This window comes from Citrus sinensis, chromosome 9 (genome assembly GCF_022201045.2).
Source record: "Citrus sinensis cultivar Valencia sweet orange chromosome 9, DVS_A1.0, whole genome shotgun sequence".
Classification (NCBI taxonomy): domain Eukaryota; kingdom Viridiplantae; phylum Streptophyta; class Magnoliopsida; order Sapindales; family Rutaceae; genus Citrus; species Citrus sinensis.
This window is the reverse complement of record NC_068564.1, coordinates 15,370,460-15,378,154: the sequence shown is the minus strand read 5'-3', so window position 1 is coordinate 15,378,154 and position 7,695 is coordinate 15,370,460. Positions and strand designations below refer to the sequence as shown.

The 7,695-nt window shown below is 29.5% G+C and overlaps 1 long non-coding RNA gene across 2 annotated transcripts; it reads left to right on the top strand.

The window, feature by feature from the left end:
* Window positions 1–880: 880 nt before the first annotated feature.
* On the top strand, window positions 881–4,021 carry LOC127899651 (uncharacterized). 2 transcript variants are annotated; one of them, XR_008051551.1, is made up of 2 exons: window positions 881–2,625; window positions 3,588–4,021. It is a non-coding gene; the product is annotated as an uncharacterized LOC127899651 (long non-coding RNA). The 2 variants fall into 2 exon arrangements; XR_008051550.1 differs by lacking the exon at window positions 3,588–4,021 and adding an exon at window positions 2,785–3,101.
* The last annotated feature ends 3,674 nt before the right edge of the window (window positions 4,022–7,695 follow it).

The following is a 7,695-nucleotide window of genomic DNA, read 5'->3' as shown; positions in this document are numbered from 1 at the left end:
GTTGGGTGAACTTGGCCTCAAATAAGAGCTAGTTTCAATCTCTTGTGATAGTCCCAGTGCTCTGCATCTCTGTAAAAACCGAGCACACCATAATAAAACCAAGCATATAGATATAAAGCTCCACTTTATAAGAAATGAAATTTCTAAAGGGGATGATGATTAAAGTCCATACTAATGACAACCCCTCAAACATGCTTACTAAGGTGGTTTCAGTGGCTAAGTTCAAGAAGTGCTTGAGCTTAGTTGGGATATGCATTCTCTGATTTGCATGAGGGTGGTAAAAGAATCAAAGTTTGGTGTCACGACAAGAAAACTGGCAATAGATGACAGACAATTTATGACAGATTGTGGGTAAATTGGCTTATATCATAAAAAAAAATAATAGATTTGTGACAAATTTTGCAATCTATCACAAATTACTGATGGGTTTGTGATATAATTAGTTTCTATCACTGATTAATGATGATTTTATGATAGAATTATTTTCTGTCATGGATTAATGATGGATTCGGGATAGAATTATTTACTATCAAGGATTAATGATGGTTGTGTTATAGAATTATTTTTTATCATATACTTATTATTATTATTGCTGTTGTTGTTGCTGTTGTTGTTATTTTTATTTTTATATATTATATTATTATTGTTATTATTTTTATTTTTGTAATTGTTAATAATAATAATAATCAATGAAAACAAAATTAATAATAATAATTTTAACAATTATTTTATTTAGCCACATGTCAACTTCTAATTCGTCGTTTAATGATAATATTTTTACTTAGCCAAGTGTCGACTTATAATTCCTTATTTAGTAAGTTATAATGTGAACAATTACACTATATAATTTTCTCAAGTATAGAACGAAAAATATAAAACCCTAAATCTAACCTAATCAAACACACTACTTGTTAAGTTCCTGTTGCCGCTCCCCTGCTACACTCACTGTTGTCAACTACTGCACCAAAGCTTTTACTGCTACCATTCCTTTGTCATCATCAAGCTTCAGTCACTGTTTCTGTACATCTACTGTCGCTCATTTCAATCACTGTTGCCATTCCTCTGTCGTCACATTAAGTTTCAACCTAGCCAGTCGTCATTCCTTTCCTGCTGAGATCAAACACCATTTTTTCTCTTCTCTTTCTAGGTACAAGCTTGAAAATGCCTATCAGGACTCTATTTTTTGTAGTTACTTTGGAATGTTTTAGTGGCATCATATGTTGTTCTTATCATTCAATCAGCCGATGTCGGGGTTGTCGCGAATATCAGTGCTTCATTTAATTGGCTTAAGGAAAATGGTTCCAAGAAAGTTGGCATGGTTGGATATTGCATGGGAAGTGCTCTCGCTATTGCGAGTTCTGCCAGGTTCTGCTTCCACCCTTTTTTAACATTAAAATTGATGTGGGCATTTTTATTTTTTGACTTGGAGTCTCCCTAATTAAGAATAAAAATTTTAATTAGATGCATGCCTACAATATCTGGATCTATATGATGTGAGATGTGTTCTAAGGGATCATATTGGAAGGAATTGTTTTTTCAATTAACGGGTGAATGTTAATGGAATGCGGTCTACTAAAGAAAGGCCTTTGGTGCCCGAAAAGACTTTGATCCCTGTGAGTAATTTCCAACACATTGTTGAATAGTAAACTTGTTTTTACAGCGCAAGTCTACAAAATACTTGTTTTTACAGCCCAAAACTACAAAATACTTGTTTTTGCAGCCCAAGTCTACAAAATTATCAAGATGATGATTAAAGGTGCATGATTGAGTTGAATAATTGCTAGGTATTTGGCAATGCATGTATGACAAAATTTGACCCCTCTAACAATACTTTAAGGCTTGATAACTTCTATAATATTTAAAGAATTGATTAAAAGTCTCGAATCTCCAATGAATTTTGAATTGTTTGGAAATGAAAGGTCAAATTCAAAAAGAAGGCAAAATTTGACTCCTACAACAATACTTTAGGACTTGATGACTTTTATAATATTTAAAATAGCCTCTGGAGATATTTAGTGGCTATTTTCACTGCAAAACAGCCTTGCAAATTTTCAGGGGTTGTTTTGCTACTATTTTAAAGCAAAGAAACTCCCAAAAATTTTTTTAGCTATTTTGCATTGAAAATATTTTTGAAGATTGTTGAGGAAGGAGGGGAATGAGAGCAATAGCTTTTAGAAGGCTTAATGATGAGTTTGATATATGCGGTATGTGTTGTGGGACTAAAGTGAAAGAAGATTATGTTGAGGCTAAAAGCTTGAGTGAGCTAATGGATTTTTTTATTGCTTTTGGATAAAAATTAAGAAATCGAAAGGAGTTCTGTACAATTCTATGTAATTCAAGCTTATAGAACAAAAGCATGAAAGCAAGTTGATTTTCAAACTTGTCGTTGAGTATATACATCTTTAATAGCATACGTTAATTTGTTAATGAACAATGTAAGTTGATGATGAGATATCTTAACTTTCTTTTATTCAATATATGTGGCATTATTTTTGAAGTTTGACAATATTAATCTTGTGATTAACAATTTAATGGAGAGAAAGCATACATTCAGGATGAACTAGATGAGGTTCGTTTGGAGTGGGCTAACCATTCTTCCGAAATCCTTATTGCATTAGCAAAATGGTTAGTATGAGTATGAAACTATAGATGCACTTTGTTGTTAATTGTTACAATTTGTTGAAATTAAAGTTGTAGTGTCGAACTATATTGGTTGCTGTTAAGGATTATAGTGTAGATGTTATGCATTTGATAACTTTGGGTATTTTGATTGATTCTTCATAGATTGGGTTGCTAGATATAAAATGGAGTATTACTGGGTATATGACTGGAATTAGAGTGATGTTGGAAGATGATATTACTGTTGGAAGTTTCGGAGGAAGTCATGCTAAAAGTCTTCTTGTTGGAATATTTGCATTAATCGTTGGAAGTTTTGTATGGTAACTTGAATTGGTAGCTACAATTTTAATTGTTTTTCTTAGAGTTTGATTGGAATTTAATTGTTGTTTTATACTTTGGAATGGTTTTTTTCAATTTGAAATTTTTTATTATGTATTAGTGGTGATCACATTGGATATTAGATATATTTCTTTTGAACTTAATTTGTTGCATTGAATGGATGTTAATTAATATTAATTGTTTTGGTTTTTTTATGATCTTTGTTTTATTAATTAATTAAATTTGTAAACAAGAATTCATCAACAAATTCTAATTATAATATATTTGTTAAAAAAATCAATTTTTTTATGACCGGGTATATCCATCATAAATTCTATCGTTAATAATTTCCCGCCAAAATTGAATAATAAAATTACAAATGATAAATTGAATCTCTCACCAAAATTAAAAAAAAAAGCTAAAAAATTTAAATAAATTTAAATTTAATTATAATTAATTTTTATATTAAAATATTATGTGACAGATATATGACTGTAAAAAATCATCATGAATTCATAATGGAAAATATTCTGTTATAAATTAATAACAGTGACATAGATGACTGTTAAATTATCTGTCATGCACCTCCTTTTATGACAGTTATTTTCAATCATCTATTATTTTTTTTCTTGTAATGTGTTGGATTCAAGGTGGAGAAATGTGAAGTAAATGAATTCAAACACAAACCAGAGCAAAATGGCAGCGTATTGAGCAATGAATCTATTTCGTTATGGAGCCACGTGAGGGAGCTCATGACCACTATTAGTGAAATGACGCTTAGGCTTGCGTTTTACTCATAACGGAATTAACGAAGTTGCACGTGCCATGTCACGTGATTACTTATGTTCGGTTGAGTTCGGTTTAACAGCCTAGACACGTGGAAAATAGTTGTGCAATCTGGGTTCTTTGTTTGTTATTCATCTGTAATATAAAGCTAGTTCACCAGCTCAGTTTCAGTGAGATTCGAGAGTATTCCAGAGAGTTTTCTACTAGAGAGAAAGTTTATTCTTGTGCTCTGTAAACTCATCTCTGAATACTTGTAATTTTCTTCATGAATCAATCAAAACAAGTTCTGATGGTTTCACTCATGGATGTAGGTCTTGAAAAAGACTGAACCACGTTATCTCTTGTTCTTTTTGTGACTCTATTTCTAATTCATCGTTTTTCTTTCATTTTGATGCTAGTTCTTGAGCGTTTAAGTCTGCTAATTGAATATTGAATTGGTTCGGATCTAATTCTGTACTTGTGCAACTTGAGTCAATCTTAATCAAGATCTTGGGCAGAGTTTTTGGTTTGACAAGGTTACTAGATCAATCAAAGCTCTAAAAGGATCATAGATGGTTTGTTCAAATTTTTTAAATTATTCCACTATCTATTGTATTTGAGGTTTGAATTGTTATCAATTATAAAGAGTTATTTAAGTTCATATCTGAGTTGTGGTTAGATTCGTTCTCAGAGTTCGAGTCGGGATGTTACAAAATGACTAAACTACGACATCGTTTATGGGTCTCCACGGTAACAAATAGTTACAAAAATCAAAGTAAAAATGAATTTCAAGATGAAGAGTGTGGAGATATTGCATATGTTGGATCTCATATTCAAAATCATTTACAAAGATACGAGCATGCAGATTGTCGCAGCAAACGTTAGGAATAACAAGAAAAAAAAAGGCAATCTTATCTTAGTAATGCTCATACAAGGGTCATGTTAAAGGTATTTCCCTTCAAGATATCGAGAAACCAAAAAGGAAAAATATAAGTATTTTCTGAATTTGTGCTTTATTGGCCAATCCAAGGAAGCACTATTTAAGATATATATAAAATTGCAAAGCTATTAAAATTCACATACATATTCGCCAACATTCACGAGAAATTTTTATATTTTATCTTATATCATCTCTTGTTCATTTATTTTCATTTTAGAGGTTTTTAATTTTTTTTTTCAGAACGTATTTTACCGTCTAGACTTAAAATTATGTGTAAGTTGACTTACACATGAGAAATGCTTATAAACTAAATCAATGTACGGCGAAAAGTCTCAGCCCGAGTTTTGGCTTAATTGACTCGACCCGACTTTTTCAGCATTTGACCTGAATTTAAGATTTTTGAGTCGAGCTCGGATCTAAATATGAGGGTCCAATTAAAATCCGGGTCAGAGTTCAGGCCATAGCTAGCCCAACCCAACGAAACCCGAAATTCAAAATTAAAAATAAAAAGACATAATTTTATTTATATAATTTTATAAGGCAAGGTTTTGAATTATGTTTATTTTATTACTTATATAAGTATAAAGCTAGGACCTTTAGTAATTTTTATGTTTATGTTAAATTTTAATATATATATAAAAGGAAGGTTATGTCCATTTTTTAAACTTAAATATTTAAAAAAATCTTAAAAATTATGGAATTTGGGCTTGGACAAAAACCCGACCCAACCTTGACCCAAATTAGGTCGGCCCGACCCCACTTAAATTTTAAATGATCAGTTTTTTTTTTCTATTCAAGTCTTTTGTTTTTGTGATCGGATCGAGCTCAGGCTTGGCCATTCTTAATACTGATAGTAGATGCAATCAAAGAGGCAAGAGAGGGCGCAATTATTTACCTTGGTAGTTGCAGGCACTCAGGCCAACAAAACAATAGAAATAGATATATTTGGAAGTGGAATGCCTATGAGAGGTATAATAAGTATGATAATATAGAAAAAAAATTAATGTTAGAAACGATAATAAAGAAATTTGTTATTAATGTGGAAGAAAATGACATTAGTCACATACTTGGTAAGCCTCTACCAAACATTCAAGAAACGAAAGATTGAGACTAATATAATCGACGACTTAGATTCTATTGATTTGACTTATTTGATGTCTCCGATTTCTTTGAAGGCACAAAGAAAAAAAATCAATCACTTAATTAGTGATATAAATGTCTACACTAATTAATCTCTAGTTTTTATGCTATAATTATTAAATTACTAATATATTAACTTTTGTACTTTTTGCAGTTTCATCAAATGTATTTAATGTTCACATCTAATCCAAATATTTAACATGAACTTTTGTTTAATATAAGGTTATGGATTTTAAAAATAAATTATTATTTTGAAAACAGAAGCTGGGAATGTATGATAAAAAAAAATTTATCTAAATTAATCCAGCAAAAATGTTGTAAATGGTGGCTTCGCCGCTTGTGGAGACAAAAGCCCCACATGGAAAAGTTAACATTTCCTCCCCTTTTATTTAACCTATAAATATGTGCATTATGTCTCAAGATAATTATTATAAATATCCGTTAAAAATAGCTAGTAAGAGTAGTTTGTTGTAGTTCAAAATTTTATTTATTTATAGGGTCATTCTATAATACCGTAACTAAATTTACGGCATTGATGTCGTAATGGACATGGACCGTTAGATTTAAATAAAAAATCTCTACCATTAATTCTAAATAACTAGGTAACCAGTTACCTAAGTAACAGGTAATTACTCTTTTTTGTTCAAGTTCCAGGTTACATTTACCAATTTTATGTGTGATTTACAAGTTTTATGAAACTTTTACAAGTTAATGTTGATTTACAAGTTTTATGCAATATTTACAAGTTTTTGTTTTGTTTACAAGTTCTTCATACAATTTACAACTCTAACATTAATTTACCTATTTTTCCATTACTTTACTAGTTTTATGTGTGTTTTACATATTTTATGTTTTATTTCACACTTAATGTGAATTTACTAGTTCTATGTCATTTTTCTAAGTTTTTGTTTTGTTTACAAGTTTTTCGTACAAATTACAACTACAACATTAATTTACTCATTTTTTCATCAATTTACTAGTTTTATGTGTGATTTACACATTTTTTGTTTTATTTCACAATTAATGTCAATTTACTAGTTCTATGTCATTTTTATAATTTTTTGTTTTGTTTACAAGTTCTTCGTGCAAATTACAATTCCAACATTAATTTACCATTTTTTCATTAATTTACGAGTTTTATGTGTGGTTTACATATTTTTTGTTTTATTTCACACTTAATGTCAATTTACTAGTTCTATGTCATTTTTCTAAGTTTTTGTTTTGTTTACAAGTTCTTCGTGCAAATTACAATTCCAACATTAATTTACTCATTTTTTCATTAATTTACGAGTTTTATGTGTGGTTTACACATTTTTTGTTTTATTTCACACTTAATGTCAATTTACTAGTTCTATGTCATTTTTATAAGTTTTTATTTTGTTTACAAGTTTTTCGTGCAAATTACAATTCCAACATTAATTTACCATTTTTTTAATCAATTTATTAGTTTTATGTGTGGTTTACACATTTTTTGTTTTATTTCACACTTAATGTGAATTTACTAGTTCTATGTCATTTTTATAAGTGTTTGTTTTGTTTACGAGTTCTTCGCACAAATTACAACTCCAACATTAATTTACCATTTTTTTCATTAATTTACGAGTTTATGTGTGGTTTACACATTTTTTGTTTTATTTCACACTTAATGTCAATTTACTAGTTCTATGTCATTTTTATAAATTTTTGTTTTGTTTACGAGTTCTTCGCACAAATTACAACTCCAACATTAATTTACCATTTTTTTCATTAATTTACGAGTTTTATGTGTGATTTACACATTTTTTATTTTATTTCACAATTAATGTCAATTTACTAGTTCTATGCATTTTTATAAGTTTTTGTTTTGTTTACGAGTTCTTCGCACAAATTACAACTCCAACATTAATTTACCATTTTTTTCATTAATTTACGAG